Genomic DNA, 16,642 nt, shown 5'->3' with positions numbered 1-16,642 from the left:
CCCCCCCCCCCCCCCCCGCCCCGACCCCGGCCGGCCGCCAGTCCAGCTGTGGCTGCTCCCAGCTGCCTGGCTCCCCACATCTGGCGGGCCGCGCGCTCACTTCCTGTCGCCCCGGCTGCCTGGAGGGAGGTAAAAATAACCCTCCCCCTCCCCCTGCCGGCGGGCGCAGACGGCGGATCCTCCCGGCCTGGAGGAGGGCGAGGCCGAGCCACAGCAGAGGAGAGGAGCCCCCCTGAGGCCGCCTCCCGTCCCTCCCACTGCCTCGGTGTCCTGGGAGGAGGGGCGCGAGGAGGGGCGCAAGGCGGGGTGGCACAGATCCCGGCCTGCGGGAGGGGGCCGAGGATTCCGTTGCCTTGGGGCCACCAGAAACCGAGGGAACCTTAGTGTCCAGGCCCCATCTCCCACCCCGTGGAGGAGGGGGTGTGCCAGCTCTAACCCGCCGGTGGACTGCAACCAACACGCGTGGCTTCCAGGCGGCGGTCACTCACTAACTATACAGAGGAGTTACCAAAAAACTCTCTGGGCCTCAGTTTACCCATCTGTAAAATGGGACAATGGTATTCACCTCAAAGTGCATTTGCTCCATATCGTTAGCTATATTATCTTTTCGCCATCCCTGGGGAGGCGGGGAATAGGGGGCTTGAGACCTCCAAGTACTCTTGGCAGATAAAACACAAGACACCCAGGTAAATTTGATTTTCAGATCAACAAGGAATAAATTTCTAGAATAAGTTATGTCCCATGCAATACTTGGGACATATTCATACTTAAAAAAGGATTTACTTGTTCTACATCCGAAAATCAAATTTAACTGGGACTCTTGTATTTTTATTTGCTAAATCTGGCAACCATCATCTCTGGCCTGAAAACACTCCCAACAGACACCTCCCTGGTCTCCTTGCTTCTGGCCTTACCCCTTCCACCCCTTCTCCAGAGACAATCAAATCACATCCCTTTACCATCCACCGCAAAAAGTTCTTCCATGGTCCCCACCTCTTCGGACGACAGGCCCTGCTTGTCAGAACCCCACTTCTCCGCAGCTGGTCACACTCATCTGCCCACTGGGGAGCATCTTGCCGATCCTAGGGCATTACCTCTTCCTGGAAGCCTTCCTCACCTCCCACCATGACCCTCTGACTTAAGACTCTCCAGGAACCCTGTACTCTTCTGTCTCCCCACTTAACCATGTGAGAGATTTATTCAATCATTTGAGTAAGCAACAACAACGACAACAACAACAAAACAAAACAAAAAATATATATATATGTGTATATATATATATATATATACACATATATATATATATATATTTCTTAAATGATGCAGAGGTGATCCCTTTCCAGACAGATGGTCACTTCCCAGTGGAGGTGAGGGGGGCAGGAGAGGCACATGTGCAGCCCACCCTGCTCTGGTGCTGGTACCTGCTCTTTTTCCTACCCTTTACAGGTCCTGTGGGCAGCCTGGTGGTACCTATGATGGGGTCCTGGGGAGCCAGATTGGAGTGATAGTGGCTTCTGGAAACCTTCTCCCTGCCTTCAAATAGCCTGGCAGTCTGGAAGGGAGCCTGGTACAGCCTCTGGAGGGCAAAGCCTTCAACTGTCTTGTTGACAGCCCCCACCACATCCTTGCACGTCCCACCCAAACTCCGAGACGGGCTTGGCACTCAGACCTGTGCTCCAGACTATCCCAGATAGGACCACGATGGCGCGTGCACCTGGGCCCACATCACCCTGCTTGGATCCCAACTTAGAGCTCCACATCCTCTGGCAAAGAATTGTGCCTCTGTGCCTCAGTTTCCCCATCTGTAAAGCAGGAATAATACCTGTGAACTGTCAGAGGTCTATTGTGAACATTAAGTTAGTTAATATACGTAGGGACACGTGTGTAGACCAGCTTGGAACACAGCATGCATTCATTAAGTGTTAGCTCTTTTTTGGGGGCGGGGGGGGGGGAGAAGCCCAAATGCCCCTCCTGATCCCTCAACCCCAGGCAGGCACCCTAAGTCCCTCTACAAAAATGGTTTCGACCCCTTGGCCACAGCTCCGGCCCAGCTCCTCAGGGCTCTTCTCACCCCAGAGCGAGTACACTGTGCCATCCCCTGACCCTGGCACCAGCCTTCAGAAAACGAAGGGAGCGTCTGGCTTGCGGCGACACACCCTCTGTCCCCCGACCGCCACTGAACCACAGCTGTCTCCGGAGCCCTCACGTCTGCGCCCACCAGGACTGCAGGCCTGATCGGAGTCCCTTAATCCCGGTAAGGCCACAGGTCGCAGAGCCCCGCGCAGCTTCCACCCGGCAGGAGGCTCGAACCCGGCTCTCGCGTGCGGACGGGGCGGGCCCCCGGCGGCGGTTGCTCGGCAACGCGCTGTTTGTTAGCGCGGGGGGCGGGGCCGGCGCGCGCGGTGACTCACAGCGGCGTGATGCGGCCGGGCAACGCGCCCGGCAGCCTGGCCGGCGGCCCGGCTTCTGCAGGCCCGCGCGGCTGGAGGGGCCCGGCGGCGGGGGCATCCCAGCCCCCAAGTGGGTGCCCGATGCCCATGGGGAACCGGCGGAACAAAGGCCCCAGCTCTCGGGTTCGGTTCGAATCTTGACCCAGCCTCTCACTCTTGATCTGTGACATCTGTGCCCATTGCCTCAGTTTGCTCTTCGGTAAAATGGAAGCGACATTGAAGGATGGAGGAACCTTTCACTGGTGCACAAGGCAGCTGGGATTATTACCCAGTTACACTCCGGGGCAGCAGTTGTGGTATGCCCCGACTTGGTTTGATCTCCTGTGTCTTTGGGCAAACTCCATAATCTCACGGAGCCTCAGTTTCCCCACCTTAAAAGGAGGTGGCAAGAATTTCCTACCTCTCTAGTGGTTTGAGGATTCATGAATCAGTCGTGAGACCACGGCTGGCACATCTCAGTACCAGGGGTCTGCGGCTACCAAGGAGGGGAGGGAGTGGAGGAAGTTTCCTCAGTGGTCCGAGCACTCCCTGCAGGGCAAGGTCAGTGCAGGGCAGGTGCGGGTGGAAATGGGTGTGGGTCACAGGCCCGGGGTAGGACGGCATGAATGCTGCTGCAGAGGCCCCCATCCCGAAGCCGGAGCTGGCAGCACCTGCTGCAGGCGGGCCAGAGGGGGGCCTGGGCGTGAGTCACTGCCCAGCAATGAGGCGTGAGTCACGCAGGGCGGGGTCCCCCCCGCAGCCCCCCCACCAATCCCACAAAGGCCCTTTGAGAAGAGTTCCCCACCCCCTCCTCCTGTCCTTAGGCCCTCTGGAAGTTGGGATGTGGTGCCAAGACCCTGCCGGGCTACCCCCCAGGAGTCCTGCCTGGCCTGGGAGGCCACAGCCTGTTTCCGCCATGTCTGTGAGAAGTCACCGTGGGCAGCTGGGTGTCCCCCCCCCCTCCGGGAAGGGGCTTCCAGGCCTCCTGAGTCACTCCAGGGACAGCAGTGGGTCACATGCACACAGTGGACAAACTGAGTCAGGCCGTCTGGTAAGGCCGGCAGGCAGGGGCCCTTGGACTCAGGCTTTGTGGAAACCCCAGGAAGAACCATCATTCCAGCCCTCCTCTCCCCCTGCTTGGGACCCTGCAGCTCAGGGAAGCCCATGGCCTCTGGCAGGAAAAGGGGTGCTGTGGGCACAACTGGCCACGTCTCCCTGGCTTTACCACCTCTCTGTGCAGGCCTCCTCCCCACCTTAGCTGTCCTTTTGAGCTTGGTGTGGGAGGACCAGTAGGGCCCTGCCGCCTAAGGAGCTAAGGAGGTGAGGCACTCTGCATGGTTGGGTCCCAGAATTCACAGGGTCACCCAAACACTCAGTAATCAAGATGAAAAATTTTTTTTAAGATTTTATTTTTCGGGCGCCTGGGTGGCTTAGTCGGTAAGCGTCTTCCTTTGTCTCTGGTCATGATCCCAGGGTCCTGGGATTGAGCCCCAGGAGCCCGGTGTCCCGCTCCCTGCTCAGTAGGGAGCCTGCTTCTCCCTCTCCCACTCCCCCTCTTGCTGTCAAATAAATAAATAAAATCTTAAAAAAAAAAGATTTTATTTTTAAGCCATCTCTACACCCAACGTGGGGCTTGAACGTACAACCCCAAGATCAAGAGTCACATGCTCTACTGACTGAGCCAGCCAGGCACCCCTGAAACATTTTTTATAGCAGCTTTATTGAGATAAAATTCGCATGTCCTACAACTGTCCTATTTAAAGTATACAGTTCGGTGTTTTTAGCATCTTCACAGAGTTGTGTGACCACCACTACAATCAATTTTTTTTTTTTTTAGAGACAACCAGCGAGAGAGGGAACACAAGCAGGGGGAGTGGGAGAGGAAGAAGCAGGCTCATAGCGGAGGATCCTGATGTGGGGCTCGATCCCAGAACGCCGGGATCACGCCCTGAGCCGAAGGCAGACGCTTAACCGCTGTGCCACCCAGGTGCCCCCACTACAATCAATTTTAAAACATTTTCATTCCCCTAAAAAGAAACCCCAGTACCCATCAGCAGTCACCCCCCCCCATTTCCCCTCCACCCTGCCTAGCCCCCGGCACCCCTACTCAACCTTCTGTCTCTAGGTACGAATGGACTCTGACAGTGTGACTCGGGACTGGCTTCGTTCACTTGAAAAGGCTTTTTCATGTCAGAGCCCGTATCACTACTTCGTGACTTTTTCTTCCGGGTAATACGTGGTGTGGATACATCACATTTTTTTATCCATCGATCAGAGGATAGACATTTGGGTGGTTTGCTCTTTGGGGCTGATATGAATAATGCTGCTGTGAACATTCTGTACAAGTTTTGTGGGGGAGATTAAATAAGATTTGAGAGCAATATTTTTTTTAAGTGATCTCTGCCACCAACGAGGGGCTTGAACTCATCGCCCCAAGATCACGAGTCACATGCTGTATGGGCTGAGCCAGCCAGGCAGCCCTTGAGTGCAATATTCTTGAAAACCAAAATTAAAATTAATGCGAAAAATCCACAATGAAGAAAATATCAACATTTTAATTTTTTTTAAAGATTTCTTTTTAAGTCATCTCTACCCCCAATGTGGTGCTTGAACCTGAGATCAGAGTCACAAGCTCCACTGACTGAGCCCGCCAGGTGCCCCCAAAATATCAACATGTTAAATAAAGACAGGATCTGATAGGGCTGGGATTAGGGAGATGTGAGAGAGGTGAGTCATAAGTGGGCAAAATCGGGTCTTGCCTAGACCTGAGCCTTCCAGGGAAGTTACCACTGGTCACATGGGGCTATGGAGATGTGTCTTAAGTGTCGATTTTTTTTTTTTCTCAAAGAATGTAAACAGGGGGTGCCTGGCCGGCTTAGTCAGTGGAGCGCGGGACCCTTGATCTTGGGGTTGTGAGTTCGAGCCCCATGTTGGGTGTAGAGATGACTTTTTTTAAAAAAAGAAAGAATGTAAACAATCTCATTACTTTTTATTTGGTTACATGTTGAAATTATACTATTTTGGATCTTGGGTGAAATGAAATATATTATTAACATTCATTTCACCTGTTCCTCTTTCCTTTTTTTTTTTTTTTAATGTGGCTACTGTAAGTCTTTAAAATCGCACGTGTGGCAACTTGCATTTGTGGTTTGCCGGAGCCTTCTGCTGAAGGGTGCTGCCCTGAATTGGCTGCCCGTTTCCTTCCCTCTCGGGGACTTCTCCAGCAGCTGCTTGATCACACTGCTGACACCTAGTCGCCCAGTCAAACCAGCTTCCCCAGTCATCACTGTCCTCCATCTCTGTGTAGCACCTGTCACCTTGGTCTCTTCTTCTTCTTCTTCTTCTTTTTTTTAAGACTATTTATTTGACAGAGAGAGTACAAGCAGGGGGAGCAGCAGGCAGAGGCAGAGGGAGAAGCAGGCTCCCCGCTGAGCAAGAAGCCCAATGTGGGGCTCGATCCCAGGACCCTGGGATCCTGACCTGAGCCGAAGACAGACGCTTGGCTGACTGAGCCACCCAGGCGCCCCTCCTTAGTCTCTTCTGCCTTGAGCTCAGGACACGACTTTCTCCTGGTGTCCCTCCTCTTTGTGAAATGCCTCCCAAGTGCTATCCTCCTCTGGTGTAGCTTTGGTCACCGTCTATCGAAGACACCTTCTCTGAACACCTCCTCTGGAGTGCCCCACAGGGGCCCCCGACTCACTCTGCCCCAGTGGACCCCCACCTTTCCTCCTTGGTTCCTCACCCCCACGCTTGGTCCGTCCCTCAGCCCTGCCGGCCCCAGTTCCTGAAGCTGTCCGTTCCCATCTGTCCCCCAGACCCCCCTTAATCCAGTCCCATGTGTTTTCTCCTGGACAGCCGCACCGGTCTCCCCACAGGTCCCCTGCTTCCAACCTTGTACCCTCGGCAGGGCGCAGGACCCGGTGCATGTGACCTCGTGTTCTTGCTTAAAACCTCCCAAAGACTCTGCTTTTTCGTGATTCAGACGGTGGCCGCACAGCTCTATTTATTTATCAAAGCTCATAGTTTGTATAAAGGCTGAATTCTCCTCTCTGTAAATTCTACCTCAATAAACCGAACTAAAAATAAAACTCCCTCAAATCTTCCTGTCTTACATCAGTCTAAACTCCTGAGTGGTCGTCGCAGCCCTGCATGACCCCACCTCCTCCAGAAGCCTTCCCTGATTGCACCCTGTCCCGCAGGCTGGCCCCCAGGACTCCCCTGTACTCACGTGTGCCTCCAGCTCTCAGCACTGACAACCCCTCGTGACGACCAGCTAGCTCTGTGACTGTCCTGCCCCCAGACAGTGGCAGGCAGGTGCCATGTCTGTGTTGGTCCCCAGCATGCCAGGAACACAGTAATTATCAATACGTCGATGTAACAGGCACTGTCGGAGACTCTGCTCTGATGCCACGAGGATCGAGACAGAGCTTCCTGCCCCGAAGGAACGGACACGTGAGTACAGGAGACAGACGAGAAATGAGATCTGCAGGGAAACGTACAGTGTGGTCAAAGGTGACAGGGTGATGGGAGAAAGTAAGGCAGGATAACACAAGGGGGTGTGATTTTAAACAGGCAGGGGAGGTGGCACTGAGGAGGGGGTGTCTGAGCAGACACCTGAGGGAGGCAGCCTTGCGGGTATCTGGGGGAACAGAGTCTCTCACAGAGGGAACAGCCAGTGCCAAGAGCCAGCGCGACTGGACTATGCTGGGTGTGTCTGAGGAACAGTGAGGAGAAACCACGTACTCAGAGCAGAGTGAGCAGGGGAAGGAGTGGAGGAGGTGAGGGCAGCAGGATGGGACAGGATCCAGGATCGAGTATTAGGGTCGGGGGCAGGGGGAGGATGGGAGGTCGGTTTGAGTGAAATGGGAGCCGTGGAGAATTCTGAGCAGAGCGGGGACACGACCTGATTCCGGGGTTCCCAGGTGCCGCGGGTGGACCAGACTGTGTGAGGCTGGGGCAGGAGAGCAGGGAGGTAGTGACTGCCCCGGACCGGGGAGAGACCTGGTGGGGGCCCTGGCGCCGGTGAGTGTCCGACGCACTTAGGAGGGACAGTAGCTGAAGGCATCAGGGGCTGCATTTTGCTAAGAAAGGTTTCAGCCGCAGCAGCAGGAACGGTACGGCGGCCATTTCCGGGGACTGAGAAGATGGCCGGAGAAGTTGGTTTGTGGGTGGACCAGCAAGCTCCCACACGGGGCCTCGCCCAGACTGTCCCCGTCCAGGCTCTGGTGGGGTGCAAAGGAAGGTGTCCTCACAGCCCGGGTCTTGCCTTCTGGAGCTTTTTTCTTGGCCGCCTCCTGCGTGTGCAAGCCACACACCCGTCTGGGGACAGACGGCCACCACCCAAGACCCTGTTGACCGGGCATGCGCATCCATGGCCGCAACCTTGGGCACCTCTCGGGGCTGGGGCTCTGAGCCCTCATTGCCTGCCCAGCAGGGCCTTCCGGCTCACACCCCCACCTGGTCCGCCTCTGGGTCTCTAAGGAGACCCCTGAGGGGACAGAAGGTGACATGGGGTGGGAAATCTCTCAGGGAGAGGTTAAGAAGAGCCGCTGCTGAGTCACAGCCGTGGGTCCCCTATGAGTCAGCACTGGCAGGGGCCCCAGGAACTGGGGGCTGGGGGTGGGGTGGGGAGGGCAGTTCCCACGCCCAGAGGAACCAGGCGGTTGGGGCACTGGGGCTTCCCCCACTGCCTCTCCCATCCTGTGCTGGGCTCCAGGGGATATTCAGAGGACTCTGGGGGGAGGAAACGGGGAAGGGGGGGCCTGACCACTGCACTGGGCTCCTGGAATCCTCTCCTCATCTGACCCAGTTCAGGAATGCAGAGGCTGCCCGCCCAGCAAACGTGTTGCAGCAAGAAGAAGTAGAGCTAGCCTTCAAGAGGGACCACGTGCCAGGGAGGGATTTGTGGGGCCCTCCATTCTTGGGGCTTTCTATTTAAGAAGAGCTCCTTACTCCTGCAGCCTCTGCACTTTGGCAGTGGAGGTTCCACCCTGGGGGTGGGGTGCAGGCAGAGTCCACAGCTGCTGAGAAGTAAGGGGTGTGGGAGGCAAGGGGAGCTGAGCTCCCAGCCTCACAGAGAGGAGCGTTCTGGAATCTGCTGCCCCCTGGTGGTGGCCTCGGGCAGCTGGGCGGGAGGAAGAGTGCGTTGGAGCGCTTCTCCGGGCCAATCCTGGAAGGAAGATGGGGAAAGGCCTCGCTGGGCATTGCAGCTCTGCCGCCTCCAGGCTGTGCCACCTTAGGCAAGGGGCAGACCCTCTCTGGGCCTCAGTTGCCCATCTGTAAAAAGGACAATATCCACTTTGTTGGCTTGCCAGGAAGAGTCTGAAATGATTGTGAATGAATGAATGAATGTTTCATATTCCTTTTCAGTTAAGGAAGGGGAGGGCACAGGAAATGACCCCACCCACGAAGGCCCATTACTATTTCCTCCCAACCTCTTCCTTGCATGCCCTCCCTCTCGGGGAATTATCCCCCATTTAAGGGGGAGTTAGGGATAAAGTAGGGCTGGACCCTAGTAGCCTTTTGGGGGGTCTCTAGGGCCATCCACCTGCCTGGGCCAGCTGGAGCTTGGCTTTCTGAGCTGAGACCTGAGAAAGGGGGCAAGGTTTGGGGAAGGTGGACCTGTCAAGGGGACAGCCAGGCAGGGCTATGGTGAGGGAGCAAATGGGGGGGGGCATAGCCAGGTAGAGCAGGGCCATGGCCCAACAAGGGTTAAAGCCTAGGCTTGAGTGGGGTGCAGGAAGGTTTCTCTGGTCCCCTGTCAGACTGGGATGGGGGATAAATAAATAAACAACATGAGAAATCTGTCAGCTCAGCCCTGGCCAATGGGAGGCCACCTGGCTCCACAGTCTGCCCTGAGGTGACCTCCTTCCACCAGCCACCAGCCACAGTGGCCACAGCAGGCAGGGACTATGTGTGTGTTGGGGAGTTTATGGGGTTATGTGTGTGTGGGTCCCTGGAGGGAGACTCGGCAAGTGTCCATTCCCTGCTGGGGGTGCCCAAGTACCAGGTGTGTGTGTGTAAGGGAATCGGGGGGCTCCACGTAAGCATCTCCAGATCAGGGGAGCCCCGACCTGTGTACAACTTCTGCGTTGACCTCCTGTATGTGGCCTGGGTATCTGGCCATGTATGTGCCTATGCCAGAGGGCCGCAGGTACACATGTCCCTAAGTGTCTCTGTATTTCCTGTGTCCTTATGGATGGACCCCTGTGGCCCCAGGAACCTGCCTGGGGAGTCTCGTGGGTGTGAGCGTTGGTTCTATGAATTCTAGCATGCCTCTGCCCTTTGTACATGAGTGATTGAGCTTATATTTGTGTGTCTGTGTGTGCCCCTGAGGCTGCGTGCCTGGCGTATCTCTATATACGTGTTTCTATTCTGTGTGTGTACCCATGTGTGTTGGGGGTATGGTGCTACGGCGCAGTCCCACGACCCTGCACCTAGAGGGTGCGGAGGTATGTTGGTTCTGTGTGTATCCCTGTATCTTTGTGTATCTTGTGTGTGCTCTCTCGTCCGTGCACGCGTGTGTGTTCTGTGGCCATCCCTGCAAAGTGAAGTCTGAGCATGTGTTTTGTGCGTGTGCCCCCGGCTCCTCTCTAAGCATATTTCAGTTCTGAGGACAATCCTCCTGTCCTGTGGAAGTGATGTGTCTGTATTTTGCGTGTGTCTGTGGGCTTCCTGGGTCTATGTGTGTAGCTCCGTTCTGTGGACATCCTCGTGTGGCCCTGTGGCCGGTACCCCAGTGTCCCTACGTGTCCCGACATCCCCTCCCGTGGGTATGTGTCTGGAAACCCCTTGCACACCCTTCCCTGTGTTTCTGGTCCGCGTGCCTTTGTGCGCGTGTGCTCCCCGTGCGCCTTTGAGGTCTACGTGCGTCTGGGTCCCTGCGTGTGCCCGCTCGCGCCCCCGTGTCCCCCGCGCGGGCCCCGGGAGCTGCGTCCTGACGCCCCGTGGGCATCCCCGCGTGCGTCCCGGTGCGCCTGGAGGGAGGCCTCGGGACACACAGGGCCGCCGCCAGACCCACCGCCCGGCAGGGCGCGGGGAGGAGGGAGGGGGCGGCGGCTGCGGGGAGCGCGGGCACGTCACCGAGACAGACAGGCGGGCGGGCGGGAGGCGGCGGCCGCGGGTTCGAGCCGGCGCCGGAGCCCCGCCGCCCCCTCCCCCGGCTCGCGGCCCGGGCGGGGGGGGGCGCCCAGCACCGAAGCCGCCGAAATGCAATTTCCCGTGCTGGCGCCTCGACTCAGGGGGCTTTTCCGGGCTGGTTTGGAAAGAAGAGGGGCACCGCGGCGGCGGCCCAAAATGAGGTGAGCACGGGCGCCGGGCGGGCGGGGGCGCCGCCCGCGGGGAGGGGGCGCGGCGGGGCGGGGCGGCGGCGGGACCCGGCTCCGGCCCCCTCGCGCACCTGCTCGCGGCCCGGGGGCCGGCGCCCCGGCCTCTGCGGCCCGGCCCTCCATTGTTGCGGAGGCTGGAGAAGGGGGGCGGGGAGGGCCCGGCGGCATCTCTGCGTCTCGCTTTCCCCGAGGAGGGGAGCCAGGAAGGCCAGACCTCGCAAAGAGGACAGGCCCTCAAGTCCCCAAGCCTGGGCCGCCGGGCTGGGGGACGGCGGGCCGAGATGCCCCCGCAGGGCGGGGACGCATGATGGGGGGCTTAGGGACAGGGAGCACCGGCCGCCCGACACCTGACCACAGGGAGGCCCCGGGGCCGGGCGGCGGCGAGCTTTGTTCTTGGGGGCGCAGAGCGGGTGGGGGGCCTTGGATACCCAGGGCTGGAAGAGGCTCCGGCCCCGCGCGCGCGTTCGGAAAGGCGCCCCCGGCCAAGTTCACGGGCGCGCGGGCCTGCGCGGGCCCTGCGGAGATCGATCTCGGCGGGGGCCCGGCTAGGGCCTGGCTGTGGCTGTGGCCGTGGCCCCGGGGCTGCAGCGGCGATGCCTGCAGGAGCCCCGGCGCTCTCCGCGGGCTCCCCGCCGGTCTGTCATTACCGGCTGCGGCTGCGGGGTATTTACTGGGGCCAAGATTTGCTAACAGGAACACGCCCTCCAAAACTGGCCATAGAAGGGAAAAATGGCCCAGAATCCCACTGCTGGGGAGCCCTTTTAAAGCGACAGGACTCCTTTCACAGGGACTTCGCCCTGGAGGGCAGGCTGAGGGTGGGGGGATGAAGATCCCTCATTGGCTGATAGGAGCTGAGAAGTGCCCCCGCCCCCCGCACCCCAGTGCACTTCAGTTTCCCCCAACTCCTTTCCCACCCATTCCACGCGGCCCTGGACTACTCACAGATTTACAGTTAGATACTCCCAAATCCCTGACCAAGTCTCCCAATCCACACTTTGTACGTGGACAGACATCCTCCCCATTATTACATCACCTGCAGGAATGCTCATACACTCACACACAGAGTCAGTCACAATAATACTGCCACGTGGGCACACACATCACCCCCAATGACGAGGACATCCAGGGCTGACAGCTGGAAAACATTGCTACATTGAAAAATGCAGCCACTGCCGACGGTGGCTACAGTGTAGACAGCTTTGCATATAACACTGACACACATAGTTCTCTATGGCACACGCAGAACACTCACTGTTGCACGGGCACCCGAGGGCTGTTACCCAGAGTCACCATGACTACCACAAATATATTAAATGCCCAGACGCAGTTATAGATGGATACCATTATCCACAGGAACTGGCATCCATGTGCCTGCCCGAGCTAGGACCTACAGTCACCGCGGTCACCCAGGCAACTGAACACACATATACATCGATGGTACAAGGCCTGTACAGACCCTGACATCGTGGCATACACACATGCAGACCCCCAATAACACAGCTGCACGTGCGGACACATGGCTGCCCGGGGTGAAACTGACCTCCGAGACACCCATTATGACACTGTCACCCACAAACAGACATGAACACTCCAACAGTACCTATCCCTGTAGTCATCTACCCTAACCCTTGCTTATACCCCTGGACACCTACCATAATACCAACACACACACAGACAGAGTAACACCTGCACAATGGCACATGACCCACAGGACAATGACACAGGGACAGGCAGAAATCCGCAGTCACCAGGGATGGCCATAAATCCCACACTTGTTTATTGAGCATCTGTTACGTGCCGGGCTGCAAGAGATCAACTTCCTGCCCTCTCGGAGCTGACATTTTAGTGAGAGGGAGGGGGCACCATAATCAGCTCACACACAGACTACAGTCACCCACAGTGACACTGACAGACGCCAGACACCCACACACCCTGGCTCACACATCGACCTGCAATTACCCACAATTAGCCTGACACACACCCACAGTCACACTGACATCCACACACAAACAGAGGCCTGCGGGAGTGCCGACACTTGTGCCAACACAAAGACACCGCTGGCATAGAGACAGGCACCCACTATAGCACACACCCACCTGGATATACAGGCACCCACAGAACCCCCCAGAATAGCCCACCAGAGTAGCTTGGAACCCAAGCCCACTGCAGCCCCCCCCCCCCTCTGGGAACGGGTCCATTGGTAGCTGTTACCTGCGTTTTGGCAGATGGAATCCATCCTGACCCAGACCCAGGCTCACCCTGCACCATGAACCTCAGCAGAAGTGTCTGAATTTCCCATCAACCTGCCCTAGGCCCCTCCACAAGGCCCAACACTAGCCCTGGGGAAGCCAGAGCCTTCTTGCCCGACCCCTGGCCCCATATCTGGTGGCCTTGGGACAGAAGCTCAGGCTCCGAGCCCACTGGGTGCCCCCAGGTCTTGGTGGGACAGATGAACCCCTTGGCTGAGGACCCCACCTGAAAGGCCAGGCAGCTGGAGAGGACGCCAGGAAGATAGCATGGCGAGGGCAGGTGGGAACCTGAGAAGCCATGGTGGTATCGGGGAAATGAGGGGCCCCCTCCCCCCCACAGCCTGGGCCATCAATGGGACCCCACTTGGGCCCCCAAGTGCACTTTTGTTACACACTCCATCATGCTCTTTGTCTGCCAGGCCCTCACCAGCTCCTCCTGCACGCCCCCCACCAACGTCTATCCACACACACAAGGGGACACACACAGGGACAGATGCACACTGGGACATACAAACAGGGGCATGCAAACAGGAACACATGCATGGACATCCATACAGGGACACACAGGCTGCCAGACACCCTCTGGAAGCTCTTGGGTCTGACCTCATGCCCCTGCTCCCTGTTCTTCAACGTGACAGCAGAGCTGCCTCCATCCATCGTCTCCCCATCTGGCTCCACTGGGACCTCTCGCCTCCAACTCTGACCTCCAGACCCATGCCAGCTGCTTTGCCTTCCTGGAGCGCAGGGTGAGGGTAGGGGTGGGGGCAGGTCAGTGTGGCTTCTGGATGGCTCCGCTCACCCCATGACTCCCAACCCCCTGCCTAGACAATTCCTCCCAGCTGGGATGCGGTGGAGTGTATGTGTGTGCGGGGACTCCCAAGGACTAAGGACCAGGAAGAGGCAGAATAAGGCTAAAAGACACTGAAGAGTGTTCCTCCCTCGCGCCAAGACCTGGGGTTGGGGGTAGGAGGAGACAGCTACCCACCTCCATTATGCTGAGGTTCAAAGTCAGATGGAAAACCCAATTGGCCCTCCAGAAAGCTGGTAGGATGCTGGATGGGAAGAACAGTCAGCTTCCCCTCTCCTACCTTCCCAAGGGCCCCAAGTCCAGACAGTGAGATGCAGACAGACCAGAGGCCACCCCTCACCAAGGGCCAGCCCCAGACATAGAGGGGACAGGCTGATGGACACAGATCAGGTGTAAAGAGGCAGACCCACACAGGCAGACCCAGACAGCCAGAGACAGGAGCACACACAGAGCGGGAGACCCAGATGAATACTGGCCCATGAGGGGTAGCCAGACACAGACACCAAGGGCAAGGGCAGAAGCCTGCACTGACCACCGCAGACAAAGGCGGACAGTCAGACCCAGGAGAGGCCCCAGGCAGCCCCTCCCCCATAGGGCTGGGAGGGGCTGCGTGTTTCCTCCCACCCCTTCCTTTCTCGCCTTCTTATCCCAGCTCTGACCATCCAGACCAGGCACCCTCTGATGTCCTTCCCTTGTCTTAAGATCAACCCTTCTAGAGACTTCCCTCCTGTAGGTCAAGGTCAGAGCCTTCAAGGAAGCAAGCCAGAGAGGAGGCACAGAAGGAAAAGGGTGTCTTGAGGAGTCCCCCGCCAATGTGTCCAGTACCTCATGCCTGATGACCCCTCATTCTAGCTCCATAGTCATCACAAACAAAGCTTTTGAGGAACCTGGGTGAATTCTGTTCCAAAATCTCAGAGCCTCATTATCCTCAGCAATACAATGGGTATCCTAGTAATAGAGTGGTGTATGTAAAGCATCATTATTGTAACCCTGCCCTCCCAAAACACCCTTCTCCCCAACAGTTCTAGGCATTCTGCTCTTTAGGACTTTGATCTTCAAGGCAGGAGACCCCACATGCTCCCTTAGAAGGACCTAGATATTCTGAGCCTGGCAAACGGGAGCCCTCACCCCATTGCCTGAATGGGGGCCCTGTTGGCTGGGTTGATGGACGGTGGGGGAGGGCTCCCTACTCTGAACTCCAGACAGGTGTGGGAACGTGACTGGACCCCTGCCCAGGGGCAAGAGGGGTGGGCTCTATGGAAGGGACTTCAAGAGGTAAGGGAATTCCACGGGGGAGGGGGGGCCGAGTGTTTCGGGGATCTGGCGCCTTGGGGTTCCTATTTGGGGACAGGTCCTGTCGCGGTGGGCCTTAGGGCGGTTGGGCTTCAAGGGAATGGCTCTGGGGACTCTGTAGGGACATGGCCTATGGGGATCTAGGCAGGCAGGCTTCAGAGGAGGGTCCTGAGGGGCGGGGCTCAGCGGCCTTAGGTGCTCCTAAGGCCAGCAGTGTGCGGAGAAGGGGTGGGTTCTGAGGACAGGGTCTTGGGGCAGGCCTTAGGAGAGCTGGGCTTTTTGAAGATAGGCTTAGAAGGCGGTTTTATGAAGGTTGAGCTTGGGGGCGGGCTTTAGGGGACGGGCCCTCAGAACCGGCCACCTGTGGGAGGACATTGGGGGCAGGTTTTAGGGAGGGCCTGGGTCGGTGGCTTCCGAGGGGCGGGTCTCTGGGGGCAGGCTCTGGGTGGGGATCTCGGGAACCAGGCAAGGAGAGTTGTGCTGGCTCAGTCTGCCTCCGCCAGGGGGCGTTTTGGGGTTCGCTTAAGCTCAGCACATTTGGGATCCCTGATCCCCCTTAGGGTTACTCCAGGGGGTTCCTTTAGGGCTCAATATTCCCCAGGGAAGTGGAAAGGGACCGGAAATTTGAAGGCCCCCTCCCCAGGCAATCCCTGGGGGTCCCCAGATCCAGGTTGGGGGCGGCCTTTCCTGAAACTGCATGGGGGGGACCCCAGGGAACGGGCGCCCAAATCTGCGGGCCCCTGGGGGGAGGGACTCGGGGCCCCGTTTTACAGCTGAGGGAATAGGGAGGGGCAGCATCTTGGCGTAGTCGGAGTTCGAGCAGGTATTTGACAGACGCCTGGTTTGAAGCCCGAGGGTGAGTGACCCTGTACCCCCACATCATGGGGGCAGCCCCCGCGTCGCTGCATCCATGGGCACTAACCTCAGAAGGTCCTGAATTCAGATGTCGAGACCCTCCAGGCGGCCAGTGGGTGTCTCCTCTAGTCCTCTGACTTCTCCCTGGTCGGGTGGGCAAGTGGACCCTGGGGTGGGCCTGGCCCTGGCCCCACTGCTGGTCCCGCATTTGCAAAGGGGAACAACCCCCCCGGGGTTGTTGTGATTCATAAACAATAGTGCCGGAACACAGAGACTCACAGAAGGTATTACATTGTATTAAAATGACTTGTTTATCTCTTTGTTGCGTCCATGTCCCGGGGGCAATAACCGCCAGGCACCCAGCCGTCTTGGGGCCACTAGGAATCCCTCCTTTGCCTCACACTAGCATTGCTCTTTGGCCTCAGACTCCCAAACTGACAAATAGGAGTAATCTGCACTTCTAGGGCCGTTTTGAAGATGATTTGAGTAAATGCGTCAAGAAGCAAGCCCAGCGTCCAGTACTGCTACATCTGTGTAGCAAAGTCTACATAAATATCTACAGTTATTATTATTTATATTTATCTTGTGCTTTTTCCAGGTCCTGCTTGCTGACTTACTGAGTCAATAAGTCCCTCCCTCCCTCCTCTCTCCTTCCTCACACTATCTGGGTTTTTTGCCCCC

At 57.6% G+C, this 16,642-nt stretch overlaps 1 long non-coding RNA gene across 1 annotated transcript in view; it reads left to right on the top strand.

Moving 5' to 3' along the window:
- LOC121102402 overlaps positions 1-1,832 on the top strand; it is a 4,982-nt gene extending 3,150 nt beyond the window's left edge. The window contains exon 3 of the long non-coding RNA XR_005834495.1: positions 1,447-1,832. This is a non-coding gene — a long non-coding RNA (uncharacterized LOC121102402). The remainder of the gene's footprint in view (positions 1-1,446) is intronic.
- Positions 1,833-16,642: the final 14,810 nt, after the last annotated feature.

This window comes from Ursus maritimus, unplaced genomic scaffold (assembly GCF_017311325.1).
Source record: "Ursus maritimus isolate PB19 unplaced genomic scaffold, ASM1731132v1 scaffold_14, whole genome shotgun sequence".
Classification (NCBI taxonomy): domain Eukaryota; kingdom Metazoa; phylum Chordata; class Mammalia; order Carnivora; family Ursidae; genus Ursus; species Ursus maritimus.
Note: the sequence above shows the minus strand (reverse complement) of the source record. Positions and strands in the feature narration are given on the sequence as shown.